This window comes from Aethalodelphis obliquidens, unplaced genomic scaffold (genome assembly GCF_003676395.1).
Source record: "Aethalodelphis obliquidens isolate GAN/ISIS:26980383/991018 unplaced genomic scaffold, ASM367639v1 scaffold8, whole genome shotgun sequence".
Taxonomy (NCBI): Eukaryota; Metazoa; Chordata; class Mammalia; order Artiodactyla; family Delphinidae; genus Aethalodelphis; species Aethalodelphis obliquidens.
Genome location: NW_020837952.1, coordinates 4,195,802 through 4,206,516, shown reverse-complemented (window position 1 = coordinate 4,206,516; position 10,715 = coordinate 4,195,802).

Here is a 10,715-nt window from a genome sequence, read left to right as displayed (position 1 = left end):
TTAGTTTTGTTACTCACTGGATCAGTGTCCATGACCACTGTGAGATATACTGGGGTGGGGGCGGGCAATGAATAGTATGATCATGTGAAATTTAGGCAAGTCAGTAGTTCTGCTAATTAAGGTGAGGCATACTTGTTTGTTCTCTCTTTTGTGTTCAATAACTCCCTCAAGATTACAGGGGGTACCTTGTTTAAATTTAGTGAGATCCCCAGTATAATATGAGCTCCAGTATGGATTAAGGCCATGAAGATTTGCCAATTGGTGTATTTCAGCAGACATTAAAGTTAATTCAGAACCTATGCAGTAGAGGTGCAAAGCCAATCCACACCCCTTTATATTTTTTTTATGTATAAATTCTTTCAGTAAATTTTGGATTTTCAATTGCATCGAATTGTGTTTAAGTTTTTTTTGTTTCCTCCCCCTGTTTCCAGGTTTCTTTCTTTTCTTGCTGCCTCACTCTGGTTCTCTCTCTCTATTTCTTCTTCCTTCCTCCCTTCTTTCCTTCCTTCCTTCCTTCCTTCCTTCCTCCCTCCCTCCCTCCCTTCTTTCCTCCCTTCCTCTCTCCCTCCTTTCCTTCCTTCCTCCCTCCCTCCCTCTCCCATGCCCCCTCTCTTTTCTAGGATTGCTAGAATTACTTATGAGAGAGGAATTCTTGCTACCCTGCTCATATGTATAAATTTCTTCCTCCAGAAGGCCTCAAATCAGTATCATCAGGGTTTAGGGCCTCCCCCACAGAAATAGTTGAATTAACTCCTTAGTTGTGCCACAAGGGTGCCCTATGTGTCTTCCCCTATAACCCTGAAGAAGAGGATCTCTTTTTGGCAACAGAGGCATAGCCAGCAGCAGCAGAAAAGCATTTTGTAGGGTTCTCATACACTATCTGCCTTTAAGAGTGTGACCTCAGTATGCTACAGAATGACTGCTTTTCCTCTCAATGAGTGATCACCCGATAGGACCATATATTGCACAGGTTGTAGTCTTTCCCCTGAGAACTTCATAGAATGGGAGCCAACACCTGCTTAAGACACACACCAATCTTCACAGGGTAACAGTCATTCCCTTGATCTTGGCGTTGGTCATTACTTATGGAGGAATCAAGAAACACAATTCAATACGAGACACACAGATAAGTCTGCACCAAAACACATGACACTTTAAGGAGGGCTCCAATCCCATAACTGTCTCCAAATGACAATGATTGAAACTTCTGACATAGATCAGTTAAGTCTGTAACAGAGGCCTTGGTAGAACTCAATAAATGTGGCACAAAGCAGTACAGCTCAAGTGCAAGCTTGACAGCAGGCAGCAACACAACTCAAAGAGCTCACTAGCCAGAAAGCAGCGGCTCAAAGTGCATATTGCCATGCTGAAAGCTAAAACAAGAAAAGAAAGATCCCTGTGGTAGCAGTCATCATCCAGACATCCTGCTCACAAAACCAATTATTGTGAACACCCTCACTCAAAATGTGGTTCCACTATTGAGACTGATGACTCCACACACACACACCAAGATGGTATGAAAATGATATTATTCACATAACAGAGCTCTCTGGAAAGAGTAGGGTAGGCCTCCCACGCTGGTCCACATATGGCTTGAAAGAGACTGGAGTGGATTTATTACGGTGGTTAGGGGTTGGGCCAGGCCAAGGATTCCCGCACATGGTCTGAAGTTCCCACTAGTCATGAATGGGGCGGGGATCACCCAGGCTTTCTAATCAGATGGGGAAGGAAGAGGGGTGGGGATTAGAAGCTGTCAACTGTCAAGCATCATTACAGTAAGAGTGCTTTAACATCCAAAAAGTTCAATCACATAATACGCAAATTTACAGAATAAAAAGAGAGGAGTCAAATGGTCACCTCTCCCTCCAAATAGACAGGAAATATTATACTTAATAGTGAATGATAAAAACTTTCCATTGAGATCAGAAAGAAAAGAAAAACCATATCACCACAATTATTCAAAATTATACTGGAGCTTTAGCCAGTGCAAGTCAAGACAAAAAAATAAATATCTTTCTTTTTTTCACACACACACACACACACACACACACACACACACACTGTATTTTATTTTTACAAGAGATAAACTGACACTAAGCACTGTAAATGGATGACCACAACAAAAGCAACAATGAGTGCAATTACCAAACACGAAGCACACTCATACTATGTCATAATATTGACATTCAGTCCAGTAATCCTCCACTGTAACAGCTCCTTTACTTTGCAGTGAAAATTGATTTGTATATTTTTTGCCTCTGAGTCCTTGTGGGATTTTTTTTTATTCAAACAGAAAGTCACAAAAACTATAATCATCCTCATCAGTTCACTCAGTCCCATGTAATTAATTTTTTTATCTTGATTTTTGTTAGCACTTTTATGAATTCATCAGTTTTCCATTAGAGTTCTGAAATGCTTATTCATTCAATTCAGCAGTAAAGTCAGTTACCAGAAACCTGTACTCATCAGAGTCTTTTCCATAAATTCCTTGAAGATGAAACCCTTTTATAGAAACATTTTTGCAAAAGCATCAGAGTACACCCAGAACTGTCTGTAAATGACAAAAGACTTAAAAATGACCACGGTTAAATATTTGATGAAAGTTCATAATAATGCAATTGACAAGGAAATTTAGTTATTTCTGAGATATACATTTTAAAGTAATAACTAGAATTATGACATAACATTACACCAGAACGTATAAGATTTTTAGAAATTTCATGTAATGTCTGAAACATTTATATTAACATATTTCCATACAAATAACCCAAAGAAAGATTAATATTAGTTGGGTTTTTTTTGTTTGTTTGTTGTTTATACTGCAGGTTCTTATTAGTCATCAATTTTATACACATCAGTGTATACATGTCAATCCCAATCGCCAAGTTCAGCACACCGCCATCCCCACCCCACTGTGGTTTTCCCCCCTTGGTATCCATACGTTTGTTCTCTATATCTGTGTCTCAACTTCTGCCCTGCAAACCGGTTCATCTGTACCATTTTTCTAGGTTCCACATACATGCGTTAATATATGATATTTGTTTTTTCTCTTTCTGACTTACTTCACTCTGTATGACAGTCCCTAGATCCATCCACATCTCAACAATGACTCAATTTCGTTCCTTTTTATGGCTGAGTAATATTCCATTGTATATATGTACCACATCTTCTTTATCCATTCGTCTGTCAATGGGCATTTAGGTTGCTTCCATGACCTGGCTATTGTAAATAGTGCTGCAATGAACATTTGGGTGCATGTGTCTTTTTGAATTATGGTTTTCTCTGGGTATATGCCCAGTAGTGGGATTGCTGGATCATATGGTAATTCTATTTTTAGTTTTTTAAGGAACCTCCATACTGTTCTCCATAGTGGCTGTATCAATTTACATTACTACCAAGAGTGCAAGAGGGTTCCCTTTTCTCCACACCCTCTCCAGCATTTGTTGTTTGTAGATTTTCTGAAGGAAATAAATATCTTAAGGATTAGAAAAAAAGAAAGAAAACCACAATTACTCACGTATGACATGATTCTGTATGTAGAAAATCAAAAGTCTCCTAACTATTAGAACTAATAAGTGAATTTATTAAGGTCACTAGAAAATAAATATAAAAATTAATTGTATTTCTATATACCTACAAGAAACAATTAGAAAATGAAATTTAAAAGATACCATTTTCAGTAGCATCAAAAATATCTGATATCTAGGAATAAACGTAGTCAAAGATATGCAATACTTATACACAGAAAACTACAAAAGTTTATTGAAAATGTAAAGAAACTTAATAAACAGGTATGTATATACTATCTTCATGGATTGGAAAACAATAATGTAGATATGTCAATTTCCTCCAATTGAACTATGGATTCAAAGCAATTTCAATCAAATTTCATTTGGTATTTTATGAAAATTTATAAACCTATTCTAAAATTTGTATGGAAATGAAAAAGATCTAAAATAATCAAAACAATCCTGAAAAAGAACAAAATTCTTATAGTTCCAGATACTGAGAATTATTAGAAAGATATAGTAATTAAGAGATTGCAATATTGAGGAAATGACTGAAAAATGGACCAATGGAACTATATACAGAAACTGGAAACAAACCACACGTAGACTCACTAGATTTACAACAACGGGGCCCTTGAAGTGCAATAGGGAAAGGATGGCTTTGCACAATAAATGATGCAAGATCAGTTAACTCTCCATATGGGAAAAAATGTATCGAGTCCTAATTCAAAACATTCACAAATATCAGTTTCAGCTGTATGATAGTTCTATATGTGAAAGGTAAAATAATGTATTTAGAAGAAAATAGAATATATCATTATGACCTGAGGATAGGCAAAATATCTTAAACATCATAAAAAAAACTGCTTCCCTTAAAAAACAATATACTTCTTTCCATAAGACACAAAGAGAACAAAACAGCAAGCCACAACCCAGGAAAATACATACTACAATGCTACATGATCCATCGATGGTTGAATCCATGGATGCAGAACTGCAAATACAGAGGGCCAACTGTAAAGTTACACACAAATTTTCAACTGCATGGGGGCCTGATACCCCTAACCCCTCCATCGTTCAAGGATCAACTGTATTGTAAGATTCTAAACTGCTGCGGTTTTGTCAGAACCTAATCAACCTGGGGGAAGAGAATGCCTGACTCCAGCTTCCTCTAGCCAGCCTGTCCCACCTAAGGGGTGAAAAAAAAACCCTGAGAAGCACACGTGGAGTTCACAGCCCCGGGGCACAAGTTCAAAAAAACCCAGGACCTAATCATGGGACTACAGAATGCTTTCTTTCCCCCACACCTTACCACCACATCACTAAAGGCCTATTTAAATAGCACAGTTTCTTTCACCCAGTACATCATGGTTGGCTTTCAACAAAAATTTACAAGGCATACTAAAAGGCAAAAAAAAAAAAAGAAAAGAAGCTTGAAGAGACACAACAAGCAATCACAAGAACCAGACTCAGATATGGCAGGAACATTGGAATTATCAGACCAGGAATTTAAAATAACTATGACTAATATGCTAAAGGCACCAATGGGAAAAAAGACAGTATGCAAGAACAGATGGATAATGTTAGAAGAGAGATAGAAATTCTAAGAAAGAATAAAAATAAACACTAGAGATCAAAAACCCTATAACAGAAGTGATGAATGCCTTTGATAGTTTCATTAGCAGATGGGGCATGGCTGAGGAAAGATTATCTGAACTTGAGGATATGTCAATAGAAACTTCCAAAATTGAAAAGCAAAGAGAAAAAAAAAAACAGAACAGAATATCCAAGAACTCTGGAATAACTATAAAAGGTATAACCCATGTGCTGTGCAGTGGGAATACCAGAAGAAGGAGAAAAAAAGACAGAAACAGAAATAATATTGGAGGCATTAATGACTGAAAATTTCTCCAAATTATTGTCAGACACCAAACTACAGATCCAAGTTCAGATAACACCAAGCACGATAAGGGACAAAACAGAACCACAAAAAACAAGCAAACAAAAAGACACCTAGGCATATTCAAACTGCAAAAAAATCAAAGATAAAGAAAAAAATCTTGAAAAAATATTTTAGGAAAAAACAGCTTACCTACAAAGAATACCTTTGATTTCTTCTCAGAAACCATGCAAGCAGGATGAGAGTGGAATGACATATTTAAAACATTGAAAGGAAATCAAAACACCAACCCAGAATTCTGTACTCTGCAAAACTATCATTCAAAAGTGAAAGAGAGGGCTTCCCTGGTGGCACAGTTGTTGAGAGTCTGCTTGCCGATGCAGGGGACACGGGTTCGTGCCCCGGTCCGGGAAGATCCCACATGCTGTGGAGCAGCTAGGCCTGTGACCCATGGCCGCTGAGCCTGCGCATCCGGAACCTGTGCTCTGCAACGGGAGAGGCCACAACAGTGAGAGGCCCGCATACCAAAAACAAAAAACAAAACTACCAAAGGTAGAAAAAAAGTGGAAAACAAAAATAAGAACAAGGGCAATGACTAGAAAACTGTAACAAAAATGGTATTGATTGAACTATATTGATGATCACTTTACACAACAATGATCTAAGTATACCAATTAAAAGACAGATTAACAGAATGGATCAAAACAAAAGACCCAGCTATAGGTTGTCTACAATAAACCCACTTATATAAAGACATATATAGGTTAAAAGTAAAGTGATGGAGAAAGATATACCATGTTAACACTAACTGAAATAAAGTTAGAGTAGTTGTATTAATTTCAGAAAGAGTAGACTTCAGAGCAAGGAAAATTATCAGGGATAAAGAGGGGCATTACCTAATGATAAAGGGATCAATACTCCAAGAAGATATAACAATCTTTATCATGTACATACCTATAACAGAGTACCAAAATGCATCACACAAAAAGTGATAGAATGGTACAGAGAAATAGATGGCTACTATTATAATTGGAAACTTCAACCCTTCTCTATTAGTGATGGGCAAATCTAGCAGACAGAAACTCAATAAGGACATAGTTGAACTCAACAGCATCATGAATTAACTGGATATAATTGACATCTATAGAATACTTCATCCAACAATAGCAGAATACACATTCTTCTAAAGCTTACATGGAACACTCATCAGGGTAGAAAGAATGAAATCGTACAATCCATGTTCCCAGACCAAAAACAGAAATAAATCAGAAATGAATAACAGAAAGATAGCCAAAAAATCTTTTTAAAATGAGGAGACTAAACAACAAACTTCTAAATAACACATGAGTCAAAGAAGAAATCTCAGGAGAAAATTTAAACTATTTTGAACTAAATGAAAATTAAAGTATAACAACTTAATTTTGTGGGATGCAGCAAAAGCAGTGCTTAGAAAGAAATTTATAGCACTGAACACATATATTAGAAAAGAAGAAAAGTCTAAAATCAATAATCCAAGTGTTCATCTTTGGAAACTAGAAAAAGAGGAACAAAATAAATCCAAAATAAGTAGAAGAAAAGAAATAATAAACAGAATTCAATGAAGTTAAAATAAGAAATTAATAGAAAAAAATTAATGAAACCCAAAACTGGTTCTTTGAAATGATCAATAAGATCAATAAGCCTCTAGCCTAGTTAACTAAGAAAAAAAAGAGAAAAAACACAAATTACTAATATCAAAACCAAGGAGTGGACATCACTATAGATCCCATGGACATTAAAGAAATAACAAAGGAATACTCTGAACAACTCTGTGTCCACCAAGTTGATAAACTGAACTAAATGGACCAATTTCTTGAGAGACGCAATCTGCCAAAATTCACACAAGAAGAAACAGACAATCTCAATAAGCCTATATCTATCTAAAAATTGAATCAAGAATTAATAACCTTCCAAAACAGATAGCATCAGACTCAGATGGTTTCTGAGCCTGATGAAACTCAGAAAGTTTTTCACTGGTGAAAAACTTAAGGAAGAAATTGTACCAATTCTATACAATTTCTTCTGGAAGACAGAATCAGAGAAAATATTTTCTCATTCTACAAGGCCAGCATTGCCTTAATACCAAAATCAAAGACATTATAAGAAAAGAAAACTATAGTCCAATATCTCTCATGAACTTAGATGCAAAAATTCTCAATAAAATATCAGCAAATCAAATCTCACAATGTACAAAAAGATCAAGTAGGATTTATTCCAGGTATATGAAGCTGGTTCAGCATCCAGAAATCAATTAATATAATCCATCACATCAACAGACTATAGAAGAAAAATCACAAGATTATATCAATAGATGCAGAAAATGTATTTGACAGAATCCAACACCATTCATGATAAAAACTCTCAGCAAGCTAGGAATAGAGGGGAACTTCCTCAACCTGACAAAAAAAATCTACAAACAACCTACAGCTAACATCATATTCAGTGGTGAGAAAATAGAAGCTTTCCCACTAAGATCAGGAACAGGGCAAAGATGTTCCCTCTCACCACTCCATTTCAGCATTGTACTGGAATTCCCAGTTAATGCATTAAGACAGGAAAAGGAAATAAAGATGTACAGATTGGGAAGAAAGAATCTTTGTTCACAGATGACTTGATTGTTTATGTAGAAAATCCAAAAGAATTGATAAAAAATACTCCTAGAACTAATAAGCAATTACAGCAAGGTTTTAGGATACAGTGTTAATATATAAAAGTTGATTGCTTTGCTTATACCAGCAATGAACAAGTGGAATTTGAAATTAAAAACCCAACACTATTTACATTAGTATTCTCCAAAATGAAATATAATACTTAGATATAAATCTAACTAAATATGTAGAAGATCTATATGAGGAAAACACTAAAACTCTCATGAACAAAATCAAAGAACTAAATAAATAAAGGGCTATTACATGTTCATGGATAGAAGGACTCAATATTGTCAAGATGTCAGTTCTTCCCAACTTAATCTTTAGATTCAATGCAATCCCAATCAAAATTATAGCAAGTTATTTGGTGGATATCAGAAAACTGTTTCTAAAGTTTATATGAAGGCAAAAGAACCAGAATAACCAACACATTATTGAAGGACAACAAAGTTGGAGGATTGACACTACACAGTCTCAAGACTTACTATGTTATGGTAATCAAGACAGTATGGTATTGTTGAAAGAATAGACAAATAGGTCAATGGAACAGAATAGAGAGCCTAGAAGTAGACCCACACAACAATAGCCAACTGGTCTTTGACAAAGGAACAAAGGCAATACAATGGAGAAAAGATAATCTTTTTAAATAAATGGTGCTAGCACAACAGGACATCCACATACAATAAATTAATATAAAGACAGACATTACACCCTTCCCAAAAATTAACTCAAAATGCATCATAGACCTACATGTAAAATGCAAAACCATAAAACTCTTAGAAGATAATATAGGAGAAAATCTAGATGACCTTAAGTCTGGTAATGACTTGGATACAACACCAAGAGCATGAGTCATGAAAGACATAATTAATAACTTGGACTTCATTAAAATTAAAAACTTCTGCTTTGCAAAAGACACTGTCAAAAAATGGTAAGTCAAGCCACAAACTGGGAGAAAATATTGGGAAAAGACATATCCAATAAAAAGACTGTTATCTGAAATATAAAGAGCTCTTAAAACTCAACAATAAGAAAACTAACAACCTAATTAGAAAATAGGCTAAAGATCTTAACAGATACTTCACCAAATAAGATATACAGATGGTAAATAAGTGTATGAAAAAAATGCCTACATCATATTTTATTAGGGAAATGTAAGATAAAACAATGAGACACCACTACACACCTACTAGAATGGTGAAAATCCAAAACTCTGAGAACACCAAATCCTGACAAGGATGTAGAACAACAATAACTCTCATTCATTGCTGGTGGAGTGCAAAATGATACAGCAATGTAGGAGACAGTTTGGGCGTTTCTTATAAAACTAAGCATACTCTTACCATACACTCCAGAAATTGCACTCATTAGTATTTGTTCAAATGAGCTGAAATTTATGTCCACACAAAAACCTGTACACGAGTTTCACTAGGTCCCATTTGTTTATTTTTGTTTTTATTTCCATTAATCTAGGAGGTGGATCAAAAAAGATCTTGCTGTGATTTATGTCAAAGAGTGTTCTTCCTATGTTTTCCTCTAAGAGTTTTATAGTGTCCAGTCTTACATCTAGGTCTCTAATCCACTTTGAATTTATTTTTGTGTATGGTGTTAGGGAGTGTTCTAATTTCATTCTTTTACATGTAGTTGTCCAGTTTTCCCAGCACCACTAATTGAAGAGACTCTCTTTTCTCCATTGTATATCCTTGCCTCCTTTGTCATAGGTTAGTTGACCATAGGTGCGTGGGTCTATCTCTGGGCTTTCTATCCTGTTCCATTGATCTATATTTCTGTTTTTGTGCCAGTACCATGTTGTCTTGATTACTGTAGCTTAATAGTATAGTCTGAAGTCAGGGAGCCTGATTCCTCCAGCTCCATTTTTTCCCTCAAGACTGCTTTGGCTATTCGGGGTCTTTTGTGTCTCCATACAAATTTTAAGATTTTTTTGTTCTAGTTCTGTAAAAAATGCCACTGGTAATTTGATAGGGATTGCATTGAATCTGTAGATTGCTTTGGGTAGTATAGTCATTTCACAATATTGATTCTTCCAATCCAAGAACATGGTATATCTCTCCATCTATTTGTGTCATTTTAATTTCTTTCATCAGTGTCTTATAGTTTTCTGCATATAGGTCTTTTGTCTCCCTAGGTAGGTTTATTCCTAGGTATTTTATTCTTTTTGTTGCAATGGTAATGGGAGTGTTTCCTTAATTTCTCTTTCAGATTTTTCATCATTAGTGTATAGGAATGCAAGAGATTTCTGTGCATTAATTTTGTATCCTGCAACTTTACCAAATTCATTGATCAGCTCTAGTAGTTTTCTGGTGGCATCTTTAGGATTCTCTATATATAGTATCATGTAATCTGCAAACAGTGACAGTTTTACTTCTTCTTTTCCAATTTGTATTCCGTATATTTCTTTTTCTTCTCTGATTGCCGTGGCTAGGACTTCCAAAACTATGTTGAATAATAGTGGAGAGAGTGGACATCCTTGTCTTGTTCCTGATCTTAGAGGAAATGCTTTCAGTTTTTCACCACTGAGAATGATGTTTGCTGTGGGTTTGTCATATATGGCCTTTATTATGTTGAGGTAGGTTCCCTCTATGCCCACTTTCTGGAGAG